The following is a 16,815-nucleotide window of genomic DNA, read 5'->3' as shown; positions in this document are numbered from 1 at the left end:
TGTGCCAAAGGGAGTTTCAGAAATTGTGGACAAGATAAAAAAAAACCAAAGTACGTATTCTAAGACCTTATATGTCTACATATATACATATATGTATTCACAGAGTGATACAAGTATGTACACACGTGCACAGGAGCAAACTGTATTAAATACATGCACCAGAATGTGAGCTTCAAAGAGGACAAGGGACTGGGCCTACTTTTCATCTTCATGCTCTCCACCCCTTTACAAGTACATATCACAGAAGACAAATATTTCTTAAACTACTGTAAGTCCCGGTTTTATGTTCTAAGCATTTGGTTTGTGTGTCCTGGATATTTCCTGTTGGCCCTCAAGATCCAGGTGCCAGTCTCCACTGTTCTTGTGCCGTGTGGAGCTAATTCCATGGGCCTCATCACAGGGCTCTCTTGCTCCCTGGCTTCCAGTTTCATTCAATCAGTGGGTGTCATTGGCAAGACACTGGAATATGGGAATAAATATTTATTCCCACATTCTCCCTTCCTGAAGGGCCACCCAAGTTTGTCAATGTCTGTACCAAAGACCACAGCTTCCATCAGAGGAGGTAATGCATTTCTTACAGCTCCAGCTCATCTTTCTCAATCTCACTGAGTGTTTCCCCTCCAGGTGCATCTGAAGTCTGGGAGTAGTCTAAGCTCCAGATAGTTTGCATCAACCTTGATGATCCCCATTAATCCTAGCCATGTCTTCTTAACAGTTCTTTTATTAAGCCCCCTCATTTTCAAAATTTGTCTATGATATGTGTCTCCCATCAGGGCCCTAACTGATATAAGTTACCTTTTTTTATTTTCTCTAGCCTCTTCAGTCAGACTTCTACAGTCCCCATTCTCACTCAGATAAATCATGCTCATGTTACCACAGTCCTAGTTCTTCCAAGAGCAAGGATTCTTGCTGAGATTCTCCATTTGTTAACATTCTACCCTTCCAGCTTCAGGAACTCCTGCTGCATTTTCCCTATTCAAAGCAAAGATGGTGTCAGATGAAGGGCAAAAACACAGAAGATTGTAGATAAAGAAAGAGATTGTAAAACACGATGCACACAGACTTTTCAAAGGTGAATCATACCACCCTGCAGATAACAAAAAGTTAACACAAAAATTTCCCCGAAACGACTGGGCTATGGAACCATGTATACAGGACTTTATTCCTTTCTCTTTACAGAATCTGCAGCTTTCTTTACCATTTTTATTCATCTACAGCATTGATAAATATAAATCAGTAAATAGAATCACAAGTCCCATTTTAAAACTCTTTTCCTTCTAAATGTAGACAGACTTCCGTTTTCCTGATCATTTCTCCGAAGAGTTGTAAGAGATCACTTCCCCTCTCAGCAGATTTCTTTTTATTCCAATTGCTGTTATATGTTGTCCTCCTCTGATTCTCCAAATTGGTGTGTTTTCAATTCAGACTATTGTCAAAGCACAATATTCTATAATCCGCTTCCTCTCCTCCTTTTAACTAATAAGAGTCCCTGCAGCCCTGCGCAGACCTCAACTATGCTCCTAAGAGTCATGTTGTGTCAAGTGTTCAAGCCTCACTGGAGGAAGGGGTAATAGGAAATGGGATGGAAGGCAGCAGATACACAAGTAAAATTACCTTCCCCAGTCCTCAGAGAGGATGGAGCGCAGCTCAGGAGTAAGTGACTGAAAAGAGGTCAATTCCCTCTTGGATAGCAGAAATCTCACAAATTAAGTCATTGTTCAGGGACTACTTCAGAAGGAAGCCAGAGACATCTATTATTACCCATTACTCTCTATTCTTCTAACACAATTAGATCTCCAACATTATTTTGAGTGTATACCCCATGGAAAGAGTCTAACTTCTTAGAAACAAAATTATATTAAATATATAAATAAAAGAATAAAAGAGAAAATGTACTTGTCAATTTCAATAAGCTTTGAACCGTATTGCTCACTTTCTAATTAAGTTCCAATGCAAGCTTGCAAAGTGTTTTTATCCTGGTATTCAGCGATTTTTCTTCTTATTTTTACAGTGTTGAGCAGCCGTGTAGAAATGATTCAAGTGACTCTGTTCATGTGACATGCATGGTTTAAGTAGTTTAAAGTTTTAAGGGTTAAGAAAATAAGTTGAAAGCCACTTGTCTGTTGATTTTGCAATTACTATATTGTCATAGTTAGATGCATTACTACACTTAATTATTCATACCAAGATGAGAGCAAAATTGTCTAATCGTGTTACAGCTGATAAAACTGACCACAAACAGTGAAATCATATGAATTTATTTCTCATTAAAACTTATACCTAGTCTTAGAATTCAAATAAATTCCATAGGGTGATTTTTTTTCTTAATCCTTCACTTTGGTTCGTCAGATGACATTGAGAAGTTTGTCAATAGCCAACTGGAATTTAATAATTAATATAAACAACTTTCAAAGCAAATTGCCTTTAAAATATTTTCACTGAACAATAAGAAGGCCAGTTTTAAAATAGATTAATAAATATATGTGTAACAACTGAAATATATCATTATGCATCAGGCATTGTTCTAAGAGCTTAACATTTCATTTTACGGAATCCTCAAAGTTACTCCAGGATGTAGGTCCTTTACAAATAGGGGGAATGGGACTTAGAGAATTAATGGCAGGTCAGCATGGCAGATCTGACAGTCATAGAAGAGATCCGTCCCTGCCAAAGATCATGTTTTTATCAAATATGCAAAATGTTAAGTGTGATAAACTAATTTCTATTATATACTTCATAGAAGTTCTTTTCAAAACTTCAAAAAATCAATGGTATATTTTAAATCAGAATTCAGTTAGCTCAGCAATACTTTCCTCTTCTATTTATGATATTAGTGCAAGTCACTAGTTAATGCACATGATTACAAGAGTTTTAAAATAAAAAGGTATTTTAATACATATAAATCAGTTATTTAATAACTAAGCAAACAATGTTTAAATCCTAAAAGGACCATTTAAACATCACAACAATTCTTATTTAAAAGTGTTGTTTTTGAAAACACAAGGTTTCATTGCTTCTAATGTTTGAACTCTTAAATTTGAGAGAGTTCGATGCATTTACATTTCTGAGACTAATAAGCATAAATGACAAGGCAAAGTCAGAATCAGAGATCTTGCCGCTTGGCCATTAAAAATGAGAGTAGATTCATACAACACCTGTTCAAATTCTCCTTCACTCATTTTGGACTCAGTCCCATTTTGTCCAAGCATACTATCTACTGCTTAAATTTGGTCAAGGCCAATAACTGGTTATATTGTTTTCCTTAATTCTGCAATAGTCATCTTTGATTTCTTCTAGAACAGTTTTAATTTTTATTTTTAATAAATGTAAGTTCATTTTCATTAATGTTTCTATAATTAGTTTAGTTTACATAAAAATAAGAAAAAACATTGGTCAATGTTTATAAAGATTAACTTATTGATAACCTGCAGTAAATCAAATAGAAGAAGAGTGACAGACTGGGAACACTCCCATCCAAAACAATGGCAAAATCCAAAACATATAAAGAAAGCCTATAAATTAAAATGTAAATAGTAAAAAACCCAAGAAAGATATGCAATAATAAAAAACAACCAATTCATAGTAGATGAAAAATTAATGGTATATACATTTATGAAAAGTTGTTTATCAAATAAAAAATCAGGAATAAAAATTGAAATGGCAATAATATTTTTAACATTCATAATTCAAAAATGAATAGATTGACAATATCTAGTATAGGTGTTATTTGGGGAAAATATCCTTTTAGCCTTTAAATTGCTAAAATAAAGACACTGAAAATGTCTAGTGTCAGTGAATATTTGGGAAATCATTCATCCCACACCCTGTGAAACTGTGGGGTAAACATTATAAAATATCTTTGGAGGGCATTTAGTTTATGTGTAAACTACATGTAGAAATTTAGTTTCCCCTAAAATTAAAAATGGTCAAAACATGATGTCTAATTTATATAGTGTAGAGAAATATGGGCATGCATGTACGATGAAGCCCATGAGAAAATTCATTGCATCATTATTTTTTTTTCTTTGGAGTTTAGTTTATGAAAGGTGATTTCCTACTCCTGGGCACATCCATTGCCCCTCCTTATGTTTAGGACATTTCCTCCGGAGGAAGAATGGCTGGGCTCCCAAACCCAGCTAGAAAGGCTTGTGCTGTCTCACACCACATCCAGGCCATTTCTGAGATCTTGTGTTGAAGCATGGAAAACACTGCTGCCAGACGCTATAATGACTCAGTGCTCACTTCTGCTTAGAGGAGAAATCTTTGTTCTTCTGGACATCAGTGTTTTAACTATCAAAATATAATGGTTATATAAATACTAAAAATTGGTTCTAACGAATGAAATAAATCTAAATACATTGATATGAAAAGATCTCCAACATGTTTTAAGATATAAAGCCAATAATCAAAATCAAAACATATTATATGCATATATCCACATGTACATATGTATTACATACAGATATAGATGACGTGTGGGTAAAACACATACTAATTACAATGAATTCCTAGGATGAGCTTCTTTTTCTTGTTTGAGTTTTTAACAAAATAATTTCTTCATATGTTCTTTATGTAATAAATATTTAAAATTGTAAAAGAAAAAGAAAGATGGCCCTTGTTAGGTTTATTAAAGATTCATTTCTTTTTTCTTCTAAATAGGAGGATTTTAGAATGACATACAAAAAATCTTCATAAAATTTATTGTAAATTATTTTAAGAGGAAATACACATACATCCACTTTTTCTACAACTTTAAATATTGTTATCATTTTTCTAAATAATATATAGTCAGTAGAATTTGTGAAAACTGGAGTTAGGGAACCCAAGGATAGAGGATGTTTGCATTTGACGGTCTTCGGTCCTCTCTCAGCTGACCCTACACTCAACGATCCCGTGTTTCTGCCATGTTATATTCAGCAACTTTTCTTCAAGAATGCCTCCCAAAGAAGATGATATGTCTTTGCCTTAAGTTTAACACATCCCTCTCCGTTATATAAGTTGAAGTTCTGTTAGGACAATGGTTTTCAAATTCTTGTTTTGACAAACAGAATCATCTGGGAAATTCCTTTATAATGTATCTATCTGGAGATTCTGACTCAGAAAGCCTGTGGTGGCTTCAGGAATCAGTCAATGTGTGTGTGTTTCTGGAAGCTAGAAAGACATATATGCATACTGAAGAGGTCCCCAGGTAATTTTGATAATCTGCTAGATTTTAAAATCATTCATTTTTTCTAGAAACATTGACTACAATGAGTGAACCACATGGTGCTATTTTTCTTCAAAGTCTGAGAGGATGGTGGAATTCTGTGTTTTAAGATTGTGTATTGAGACCTCTATAGTAATAGTTGTTATGGGTTGAATTTTATGCCCCCAAATGGTATGCTGAAATTTTAATATGCCTTCTTCCCAACCAGGTACCTGTGATTATGATCTGATTTGTAATAAGGTCTTTGTAGATACAATCAAGTTAAGATAAAGTCATTAGACTGAGACCCAAGAAACACAGACACAAAGATGGAAGGCAGCCATGTGAACACAGGCAAAAATGACAATTAATGCTGCTAAAACCCAAGATCACTGGGGCTACCAGAGCTAGAAGAGGCAAAGAAGGATCCTCTCACAGAGGCCTTCAAGGTAACATGGCCCAGAGATACTAACTAGACCCTAATTTTCAATGAGTTCAGTGAAGTAGAAGATATGGGGGTTACTTCTGTTTTCACAGCTCTTTCTGCTTTTCCTCAAACACTTCAAGTTCTTTATCATGTCTGAATGGAAGTGAATTTATAATCAGTGTTGTTGTATGTAAGCTTGAGGTTTTTTACTTAGTAAAATTATGACCACTTTACAAATGAAAGTTCTCTAATTTTCATTTACTCACATATTATATATAATTAATAATGTGCATTTCAGAGTGTTTTTGGACAATTAGGAAAAATGCATAAACATGCTTAGCATTGTGTGTGGAAGATAGAAAGTCCATAACATAAGGTAATTGTAAACACTATCCATTCTACAACTTGGTCTTTTCTGGAACTTTCTCGTTTCTTCTACTTTCATCTGCCCAAAAATTCTACAATGTTACATCCCATTTGGATAACCCTTATGTTAGTGTCACTCAAATATTTTGACCATGACCCACAATTAGAAATTTATTTTACAATGTAACTGAGTTAAAAATCAGCTACAACCTTAGCATTTGCCAAAAGCAATTAACTTGACTTTGGCTTCAGCCTTCAGAAAGCCAAAAAAAGATGCATACGTTAGTGTAGTTTTTTGGCAAATGTGAGTTTTAGCTTATGTATGATTAATTAATACAATGCAAGGACATTGACCCAAAATCTACCTATACGTTCATGCACCTATATATGTATAAACAGCTATGCAATAATGTGCGCACACATATATAATTGCATACACATGTATTTATAACAATATAACAATTATACAAAACAATGTAAATAATACAAAAAGACATATCATGTGGACTCCTTTAGGTTTCCTCAGCTGATGCTATCTACCTCAAATAATACAAACACTTATTTGTTCTCTTCTTTTTACCTTTCCCTAGAGAAAAATTTGGTATTCACTCTGTCCTGGTGAGCTCTTATTTTCACATGTATCTAATATTGAAAGTGTTACCCTCCTTATGTTACCATACCATCGTTCTTCTGTTAACAATTATATAATTATCTATACAGATAACTATATAATTATCTTATAATTATAAGGGTGGTTAGTAGCATAGCTAACCACCCTTTAGCTTAGTGACCTAAAGTAACAATGTGTTATTTCTCATCATTCTGTAGGTTAGCTGGTGAACTGTGCTCAGCCACACAGCCTTGCTCAGCAGGAGGAGTCTTAGCTTGGCTGAAAGGTTTGACATGGCTTCACTCACAGATGTCAAACCCTTGAACCACCTGCTTGCAATCTACTGACTAGGGGCTCTGTCATGTATAGCAGCATATCTCAGATCAAAAGTTGGGGCACACCATGAAAAAATTAATAGCTAGAGGCTGACTGTTAACCTTTCTCCTTGCAGGTACGGAGCAAGTCAGCGTCTGACACACGGATCTTCCATCTTGGCCAGTCTCCTGTGTTCCTGACATCCATTAATCAAGACTCCCCATTTTAAGCTTTCCTTTCCCGTGGCTTTCTCTGCAACCCAACTCTAAATTTGGTGTCTTTTGTTTTAGTTTTGGTGTTCATTCTCTCTTGGGCTAGGTGAAATATTTTTTTCCTGTGTTCATATTGACAAGAAAAAAAACTCTGAGATGCCCTAATTAAATTACAGCAGGCTGAGGGGGCAAAAGGGAGAGACAAGTGAGGTTAATCAGTTAAGAGCTGCAGGGCAAAACCAGCGCAAGACGGCTTACATTCTGAATGTATGTTGAAACTTTGAATTAACTTCCAGGTGGTGATTTCTGTGATAATCACAAAAGAAGAGCCGGGCTCCACTGACAGTCCCTGCCCCCAGCAGCCTCCACTTCTTGCTGGCACATGAATTCCCCAGAGGGTTGCCACTACCAACCCAAAGAGCAAACACTCCCAGAATAGCCCAGCTTCACCTTCTCCCCACCCTGTATTGATAGCCAATGTGAGTCCTTCCAAAACAGCTTACGTCTTTCTTCTGCCCAAGTTGATATATATTTTTAATTATTTTTATTATTTTTTTTACTTTTATTCAGTTACAATTGTCTGCATTTTCTCCCCATCCCTCCACCCCACCCCAACCAATCCAACCTCCCTCCCCCATCTCTACCCTCCCTCTTGACGTTGTCCTTGTGTCCTTTATAGTAAGTAGCTCCTATAACATATCAACTCAAAGAGAATAGAAACAGTTTTCTTTTCTACCTAACCTTGCTGTTCATAGATTAAGTTTCATTCGCCAGGACGTGGTCTTTTTCTAGCTAACATTTGGCTAAATAAATCCTTTTAGAAGAGCATTCAGCCATGAAAGTTTTTTGTTGAATAATATATAATCTATATGTAAGGATACTCAACTTTGTTTTTGTATTCTAGCACCTATACTTAAATTCGAGACTGTTCCATAACTCACAATGTGACCAGTGGTTGAGACCTAAAAATTAAAGTACGTCTGGACCCACTCTCCCATCCTGCTCTTCCCCTAACATTGTAAGTTTTTCTTCCAGTCAGAAACACGGGGCTAAAGAACTGCTTCTTCCCCACCAACCCCCCGCATACAGCCTGTCCATTAAGCAGCCTTTGTCTCTGTCTCAAGTCATCCATCATTTCTCTTCTCCACTGCCAGCACTCTGGTTCAAGAAAACACAGTCTCTCCCCTAAGCTTCCAGTAAACTGCAGTTTGCTTTCGCTAATTTCATGCTTGTATTCTCATCGATTCTCCACAAAGCATATAGAATGACCTTTCTTAAATGGCTAGTGAAATCACACCACTCTCTTAATGCCCTTTAATTTGTACGCAGAGAAAACAGATCAGTTAGCATTACCTGATAACCCCTGCTTGATCCGAAACAGCATCTGCAACCTCATCTCTGCTTCTCTCCCTCACCCTCACTGCAGTCCTGTAACTCCCACCTTCTTTCAGTCCTCCGAGTCAGTCACCTCAAGACTTCTACCCAAAGACAAGATCGGCAGACTTTTGTACACCCACCCCTGACACAAAGTTGTGTGAAAGTGAGCAGGTTACCTAGTCTCACTTTGAACCTTGTTTGCTCATCTGTAAATTACCTTCTTTACCTAAGAATTGTGTGATACTATAGGAGATCATACTCTGTAAACTTTCATCTCTTTAATAAGACTACAACCAAAAAAAATCATAGACACGGACAGAAATATGGTGGTTACCAGAGGGAAGGGGGATGGGAGGAGAGTAAAGGGTGAAGGTGGTCCAATACATGATCGCAGAAGACGATTTGACTTTGAGTGGTGGGCACACAATGCAATATACAGATGATAAATATAAAATTGTACACTTCAAATCTATATAATTTTATTAACCTATGTACCTTAAAATTTAATTTAAAAAATTTAGAAAGAAGACACTATGAACCTGACTGTATTCTGTACCCTTGGAAACTGATGAAAAGACAATTTTTAATATCTCAGTGGACTTAGTAAACAAAACAACTTTGGATAGGAATGGATATGTGTGTTTTATCATTTATGCTGTGAATAAAAATCATCAAGAATCCTAGTTTATAGATTTAAAAGATGCCAAGAGAAAAATCTCTGTAAATGTACCCACCTAGTAAGGAACACTTTACATAGAAAACTCAACACAAAAACAAGATGGAATTATGTCAGAAAATGTATAATATAGAGAATGTGGTTATCTACTCTCTAAAGCTGCAATATAAACAGAGCCGCCTTTTAGCTGGTCAGTGAGGCAATGTGGAATCCCTCGGGTATGAAGGGAATGTTACTCCAGCCTGAAGAAAGTCCCTTAGTGTTTCTTGTAAAATGGATGTGCTATTATTGAATTTTCTTATTTTTTATTCCTCAATATTATTTTGGGATATGTGGAATTCTGGATTGATACTTATTTTCTTTCAGAACTTAATATATGTTTTTTCACTATACATACAACATATTTTACATAAAATTTTCAGTCATTTTAATTGAGTTTCCATATATTTAATGTGTCCTTTTTGGGGAGTTACAAGATTTCTTGTCTTTATTTTTGATTTATAGTGTGTATATGGTATGATTCAGAGTGGTTTTTTTAATTATTTTTTTCTGTTTGATATTCACTGATTTTCTTGAATCTGTAAATTTGTCTTGTGGGAAATTGTTAGCAATTATTTTTTTAAAAATAGTTTTCTGCTATAGTATCTTTCTGTTCTTCTGAAACTCCAATGACAAAAGTACCATGTATTTGGATATTTTCTCAGTGGACACTGAGACTCTGTTCTCTTTTTTTTCTATTTTCCCCTCTGCTCTTCAGTTTGCATGATTTCCATTAAGATATTATGAAGTTCACTGACTCTTTTCTCTATAATTGACATTCTGCTTTTGAGTCCTTTCAGTGAAATTTTTATTTCAGGTATGTATTTCCATTTCTTTCTCTTTTACAGTTCCTATTTCTCAGCTGAAATACATCTTTCAATTCATTTTAAGAGGTTTTACTCTTATGTCACAGAACACGGTTAAACTGCTTTAAAGTTTGTGTCTGATGATTCTGACAACTGGTTCATTTTGACTTAGCATGTGTTCACTTGGGAGAGGCCGAGAACACGCATTTTTAAAAAGCACCTCGATGACGCAGATGCAAACCGTTTACAACATCTGAAGGAAAGAGATAATACAGAATGTTGTTGGGGACCTTACTTATCGCTCAATGAAACTTTTTCAATCCCGAATGAGAGAGACAGATAAGGATATATTCTCTCCCAAAAGAGAAAACAGTTATTCTACCTCATAATGCCCATCACCATTGATAAAACACTTCCCATGATTCTTGTGATGTAATTATATGTTTGAAACGCTGATGCTGTGCTCTAGTACACAGACACACATCAGTAGTTTAAGAGATGTCAACCCTCGTTTATATTGTTCAATATCTCTGATGAAAATCGTCTAACATACGAAAATGCCAAACTAAGGAAAGCAAACATGTTGCATAATTTAAAGCCTAAAACCCATTTAAGAGGGACATATTTAGATTTTTGAGTACATCTCATTTAATCTGGTTGGTACTTTCTGTGTAAGGAACATTAATATAATTAATAATGAAGAAAGAAATGTGAACAGAGCAACTAATTTTTCAAGTAAATATATTATTTGTTTTATTTACTAGATACAAAATATCCACCTGGAAATGCTGAAGTTAATGCTAAATGAAAAAGTTAACTTCAGTAACTACAGTACTCTCATCAGAAATCTTATGGTAATATGGAAAATGCACAGAAAAATATATTATAGCTTTTTCCCTACAAAATTATAGTATACAGAAACAAAATTTCCTATCAATTATCTTCACTTATGTGAAAGATTCAAGGTAATGCCCTTGAATCTCTGTATATGTTGTTGTCTATGTATAAACAACAAAAATATATTCATTTTTACTTTTTTTCGGCTCCAATTGTTTTGAGGTGGAAATATGCATTAGCGTAATGGAATCCACGATAGATCTCCTCTACCGGAACAGCTCCTCTCAGCAGAAATTTGTAATTTTCCTAAAACTGCTAATCCATAGTGTTACTCTACCACAAAGGCTGCTAATTCTCTAGGCAGAATAATATACAGAATTATTGTTTTGTCTTGACACTTTCATTCAGTTTAGTCAGGCAACAAATATTTATTCAGTATCTACTTTATGTGAACACTATGTTAAACTCTATGGAGACAGTCGTAAAGAAAACAGTCATAAACTTGACTTTTTAAAAACACATCATATTTTTCCACAGTCATTGAGCATATACCATATATGTACAAGGTACTGTACTATGCATGTATGTGTGTATATGTTATATATACACATGTACATATGCACAGAGAGAATCACAAACTATATTTTTTCTGAAACAATAGAAAGAGTTTCAACCTCACTCATATCAAATATACATGGAGATATTGTATATGTACTATCGCGGATCAGGCCCGCAGGACCCGGTGTTGTGGCGGCAATAGACAAATAAACACGGACTACTGAAATCCTGCGGAGAAAAAGGGACGGCATGGCCACTCTCTAAGTGAGAGATAGGGTGAGAGGGCCAGAGAGAGCCCACCCCTAACTGGACAGGCTTTTATTGCTTTTCTGGGCACATTACATGGAGGATGGTTCTCATTTACTATGCACAGGTTCACCACAGGTGATTACCTTTTAAGGACAACAAAGGACAGAATACTGCTAATTACTTCAAAGAGAAGGATGTTACAGCTCAAGGGGGGAAACTGCTCACCCTCCATACTTGGGTGGTTTAGCACAGACTTTAGGAAGTTAAAGATACTCAGTAAACATTTGCTGCCTCAATTCAGGGTGAGGGAGTTTTAGCAAGAGCAAGTCTCACAGCAGTCTAGGTAAAATGCAGGCCTGATTTCCCACTGGAGAACCTATCCATGGACGTGGGTCCTGCCCGCCAACCTCGCTCCCCACTGGCTTTTCTGAGTGGGGGCTGAGCCACATTTCCCACGCTTGGAACGGTTCCCCATATCTCCCCCCTTGTTTTTAGTTAGGACTGCTATAGATCCCACAAAGCTTGCTACTTGCTGGTCTCTCTCACGACCCTGGGAAAATAATTTGCAAATGCAGTGAAGTACACGGAGCATTACTATAATCAGTAATCAACCAGTGGCTCCAAAGACCCACATTCTGGTTAAGTTTATCAAACAAGTTTTTTGGGTTTAGCCAGCTGAGATTATCATGGAGGGTTTGAAAACCTCTTGCTTAATCAAGCATTGAATGTCCTGCAGCTGCTGATGTAATTCTAGCTGCAATTTAAATTGGTGGAAAAAGTCCCTCTAGGTGATGTTGACTATCACTCCAGGAGTACTGGATGGAACTGCACTTCAGGGTGGGTGATGTACAGCTTGGAGAACCCTGGATCGGAAGAGTCCAACGGGGTGGAGGTGGGTTGCTGCCAGGGAAGCCTTTTCTCATATGGCTTCACCCTCTTTGATGCAGCTCCAAAGGTCCTTCCGGAGAGAAAAAACAAGCATACCTTCTTCCCCAAGTTAATAGTGCAACTGGGCCTTCCCATTTTCCTTCCCCTAATGGGTCTTTGTATAAGACCAAGGGGTGTGGGACTGCAGGCCTGTTTTGCCCAAGGTGTTTGTCTATAGGTAACGTTAAATTATCATCACAACTCAAAAAATTGTACATATATATTGCCAGCATGGTTAAAATCCTGGGGGGGCAGTGAGAAACTTCTGTTTACCAAATTATTTGAGGTTGCAAACCTCTGGGGTTAGCACAGAGAGCAGAGTGATATGCATTCCCCAGAGTGAGGAGGTCCCTGCCCCAGGAATTAAGTGGGGTGGGGAGGAAGTAAGACTGAATTCATCCAATCTGCCCATTTGGACCAAAACATTTAAGAGACTACACACCTTTCCAGGGTTAAGAAATGTCCCCATTCTAGTTATAGAAATATAATAATGTACATATTTTATAAATATACATATATGCATTCAGTTATACACTCAAAAATTTGGGGAAATATGTTACTGATTTCTCATACATCTATCATAGCAGTATCATATTGAAGTTTAGTTAGTTTGCTCCTTTGAGAAAATAATTGCCTTCTTATTCATTAATAAGCCTAGCACACTAGTTAGAACAAAGATTCAAAAGTTTGAATTAATTATTTTTCTTTAAATGACAGCTAAACAAAAAGAACATAGAGCCTTCTAAAACACTGAATTCTACTTTGTGAAACTTATTCAACCAGAAATTTTGAGAGAATACTAAAATGGTTCTAGAAGGTAACATATTGAGTCAGTTAAATTATGGAATATTTTAAATTAATTTCTATAGTAATCCTCTGTGGATTTACAATTGCTAGTTATTACTTTCTTAAAATATTATATGAATAGAAATGAATATGCCTCTTAAATGGAAAACATACAGTTTAACAACATATTATTGTTTTAATGTATTACCAGTATTTAAACATTTTTCTTTTAAAAATATGGTTACTAAAATGTGTATTAGCATTCTTGAACAAAAATTGTCATTATATACCTTCTCACTTTTTGTAAGACTAGGAAACACCTACTATGATATAACCAATATATAAAGCAAATGATAAATACCTATGTATTTTCAGATATGATTCGTACATGCCAAAATATATGTAAAGGTTGGAAACGTACAGAAGGAAATAAAGGAAGTAAAATGTGTTCAAAGAGCCTGATAGGACCCAACTTTAAAAACAACTGTGTAAATTATCTTGCCGAAGGGGCAGGGCTCACCCTGAAGTGCAGAAGCTGATCTCTCGTTTCACACAAGAATGGAACAGAAGGTTCAGTGGCCTTTGGCAGGTGTCCTCCTAGAAATGATGGAAGGGAGGCAACGCTACACACGAAAGTTACACAGGTTAGCGATTCTGACAGGAAGCAACTGCCTCTGTGACTGCAAAGGAGGAGCTTCCTAGTTGAACGGCCCTTTTCCATCCCACACCTGAACCTCCTGTGAACAACCACACCAGAAAATCCACTCCTCTGTTTAGAAGAAATAAGAACAAACTGACAAAAAGATTTTTTAAATGCAATTAAAAATGTAAAACAATGAACTGAAGTTACCCAACAAAGACGTATTTCCATGTAGCAGAGTGAAATTGTGAACAACATTTCACCGTGAATAAACTGAAACACAATTGTAAAGACTCAGTAGCTTCGATTAAAGAAGATCACAGAGCAGAAAATTAAGAAATCAGGGTCAAAATGGTAAGACAAAAGGATCTGAAAAACAAACCACAAGACACACACAAAAAATGAATTTAAGGTTAAAATATAGGAGTTAATCTGTGCTATACCCTGGACCCTCAAAACCAAATAAAACTGGTTCTCAATGACAAGAAATATGCAAACATGTTATTTCAGGGTATAATCTCAGGAAAGCAGAAGCTAGGGAAAAAGGGAATGAGACAGAAAAGAAGAGAGAACCAAAGTGGCAGAACATTTCCTTGAACTGGCTAAAGCTGCTTTTCCTGAAGGTTACTTTCCTAGAGGCTGTATTGGATCCACTGACCATCTTTCCTGAAGATAGGGAAGAAGAATTTACCCTATTAGTCAAAGTGTGCTTCACAGGGCCTCAACTCTCCCATGCTTTTAAATTGTACCACTAGGCTCCCAACAGCTGCTGTGAAAGCCAATGGCCAATGCAGCAATGATGGCACCCTGGGCCCTGCACAGGTCGGTGAACTCCCTACCTGACCCATGCTGCCTGCAGGCTCACGGGCTTGGCCTGATATGCCTGGCTGACGAGCAGATCCTGCCCTTTCTCATGCCTCGGCAGCAATAGGAAACCCCAGAGCTAAATGTGGGTGGCCAGTGAAGCAGGTATCAGACTACATGCCACTGGGGTTTTGTTTTGGTTTCTCTCTGTGACAAGAAAGACCTAGGAGCAACTTCCACGGCAGAACCTTTGGTCTTTGGAGGTTGCAATAACCTCTATGGCAGCAATAACAACTTAACTACATACCTGTTAGAAGGGGAAGCTCTCGCTAGGGATACTGTTTCAGAAAGCAAACAAGTTCACAGATCCATTGTGGTGCATAAACTGAGTCCAGTGCAGTGTGACAGCTCAGAATGCATATACAGTGATGAATGACAATGTAGACAAAATGTAACATGGTGAGTTGGGCCAGATTGCTGGGTTGCAGAGAAGGGGATGCTGGTAGAGATGCCAGAGCCAGCACCTCCCCCCAGAGGGGGAATAGAGAAACCCTGAGGTGGCAGTTTGAAACTGCACCCTGCAAAAGAGTTTTCCTTACCCTGAGGGAGGGTACACAACTGGCCAGCTTGTGACTCAGCCAAAGGGAGCTTGTACAGGGCCTGAGTGAATCCTGGGGGCCAGAGGTCCCACCTAGGGCCAAGATGCCTATGCGCCTGTGTGCAGCTAGGAAACTTCTGTCCCCCTCCACAATATGATGGCCAGAAGAGGGTTAAAGACACTGGGGAGATGACAAAAATTGCATACATTGGCAAACATTGACGGAAAAGCCACATGCTTTGTCGTGCATATATTTCTGGGCTGAGTCTTTAAAATGCAATGCACTGGGAAACACACCACGGTCTTCTCCCTCCCCTCGCTGTGGCGGGACTGAGTTCCTGAGGCTGGTGGGTCCCTGGAGGAATGCACCCGGTGCCCCTCCAGCACAGAAAATGTCGGCAGTGCTGGCTGGTGCTGCTCGGCTCTGCCCAGCCAGGAGTACACAGACTCACATAGGACTCCTGGAGCCAAACTGTGACTGGGGACCAGCAAAGCAGCCTGTATGATCGTGCTGCAGACATATGTGTTCTCCAAAGGATGGTACGTTCAGGAGGGAGAAAGGATCCAGGCATTTCCATAAACTGGTCTGGCCTGGCAGAGAGTGGTGGGATTATTAATCTTTGGGTGTTTTAAATGGAGCAGGCTTCTGAGGCAAAAATCTGCCACTGTTCCAAACTATATAATCTTTAAATAAACAACTCCTTTCCTTTTCACCGAACTTCTAACTCCAGAGTTTTGCCTATAGTCTGTGAGCAGTAGAATCCCACTGACTGTTTTGCAACAGCACAAAGCTGCTCTATAACAATAGTGCAACTAGAAACAAATTAAAATGCAAGGGAGAAAGAATGTACCAAGTAAGGGAAGTTCTCTGATAGCCTCAACTATGGTGGAAGGCAAGAAATATCTCTTAGAGCTGCCCAACCAAGTAATAAGAATATAAGCATATTCAACAGTATCAATTGAAACACTAGGAAAGGTTATATCATTTCTAAAATGATATAGGAAAGAGTTGGAAAGGGGGAACAATTATTCTTTTCAGTAAAAAATGAATGAAATGAATGTGTTTAAGAAATGTAGTGGTATGGTTGAGGTCACAACATTAGTCGGTAGCAGGATCAGGAAGGAAAATCAGATCTTCTGATCCTTGGCAAGTGCTGAAATAGTGCCCAGTACGGCAGCATCCCGTCATGTTTAGAAAACAGATGATAGTCCTTGGGGAGTTATGAGCTGTGAACAGCAGGAGGCAGGGACATGTGCATGCCCAAGCACACGGAGGTGTGTGTGAGCAAACACACTCACACACCTTAAAATAAGCCAACACTCGTTATGAGTATTGCACAGACACAAAGCTACTTTTAATGAACTCCAGGTTCAAAGAGAGTAAAAAAACCCAATCCCACTTT

Source organism: Desmodus rotundus, chromosome 2, assembly GCF_022682495.2.
Source record: "Desmodus rotundus isolate HL8 chromosome 2, HLdesRot8A.1, whole genome shotgun sequence".
Lineage (NCBI taxonomy): Eukaryota > Metazoa > Chordata > Mammalia > Chiroptera > Phyllostomidae > Desmodus > Desmodus rotundus.
Note: the sequence above shows the minus strand (reverse complement) of the source record.